The following is a 1501-nucleotide window of genomic DNA, read 5'->3' as shown; positions in this document are numbered from 1 at the left end:
TTCAAATTTACACACCAACCACTAAAGCCAGTGAGGATGAAACAGAAGAATTCTACCATCTTCTTCAATCTGAAATTGATCAAACATTGCAATCAAGATGTATTGATCATTAGTGGTGATTGGAATGCAAAGGTTGGGAGCAAAGAGGAAGGATCAGTAGTTGATGCTGGAGATCACATGTAAGAATTCTGCAAAATCAATGATTTGTTCATTTCAAATGCCTTCTTTAGACAGCATAAGAGATGACTATACACATAGACCTCGCCAGAAGGAATAGATAGAAGTCAAATTGACTGTATCTGTGGAAAGAGACGATGGAAAAGTTCCATATCATCAGTCAAAACAAGGCTAGGGGCAGACTGTGGAACAGACCATCAATTACTCATATGCAAATTCAAACTGAAGCTGAAGAAAATGAAAACAAGTCCACAAGAGCCAAAATATGACTTTGAATATATCCCATCTGAATTTAGAGATCATCTGAAGAAAAAAAATTGATACCATAAGCACTAAAGACCAAAGACCAGAAGAGTTGTGGAATGACATCAAGAACATCATACAGGAAACAAGCAAAAAGTCATTAAGAAGACTAGAAATGCCAGAAGAGACACTGAAACTTGCTCTCCAGCGTAGAGATGCTAAAGCAAATGGAAGAAATGAGGCGGTACAAGAGCTGAAAAGAAAATTTCAAAGGTCAGCTCGAGAAGATAAAGTGAAATATTACAACAAAATGTGCAGAGATCTGTAGTCAAAAAAATAAAAAGGAAGAACAGGCTCAGCATTTCTCAAGCTGGGGGAACTGAAGAAAAAATTCAAGCTTCGACTTTTGTTATTGAAAGATTCTCTGGGCCAATTATTGAATGATGCAGAAAGCATCAAAAGAAGATGGAAGAAATACAGAGTCACTGTTTCAAAAGGAAATAGTTGATGTTCAACCATTTCAAGAGGTAGCATATGCTCAAGAGCTAGTGATACTGAAGGAGGAAGTCCAAGGTGTATTGAAGGAATAGGCAAATAACAAGGCACCAGGAATTGATGGAATAAAAATTGAAATCTTTCAAGAAACTGAGGAGGCACTCACTAATATTATGCCAAGAAATTTGAAAGACAACTATCTGGCTGACTGATTGGAAGAGATCTGTATTTGTGCCCATTCCAAAGAGAGATATGCTCTGGAGCTCTGGTAGCGTAGTGATTACGAATCGGGCTGTGAACCTTAAGGTCAGCAGTTTGAAACTACCAACTGTTCCGCAGGAGAAGATGAGGTTTTCTGCTCCCGTAAAGATTTACAGCCTTGGAAACCCTGTACAGGGTTGCTATGAGTCAGAACCAACTCCACGGCACATAACCACCAACCACCACCAAAGAGAGGTGACCCAATGGAATGCGGAAATCATTGGACAATATCTTTGATATCCCATGCGAGTAAAGTTTTACTAAAGGTAACAGAAATAGCTGCAAGCATACATTGACAGAGAACTTCCAGAGGTTCAAGCCAGAT

Source organism: Chrysochloris asiatica, unplaced genomic scaffold (genome assembly GCF_000296735.1).
Source record: "Chrysochloris asiatica unplaced genomic scaffold, ChrAsi1.0 scaffold00006, whole genome shotgun sequence".
Taxonomy (NCBI): Eukaryota; Metazoa; Chordata; class Mammalia; order Afrosoricida; family Chrysochloridae; genus Chrysochloris; species Chrysochloris asiatica.
Note: the sequence above shows the minus strand (reverse complement) of the source record.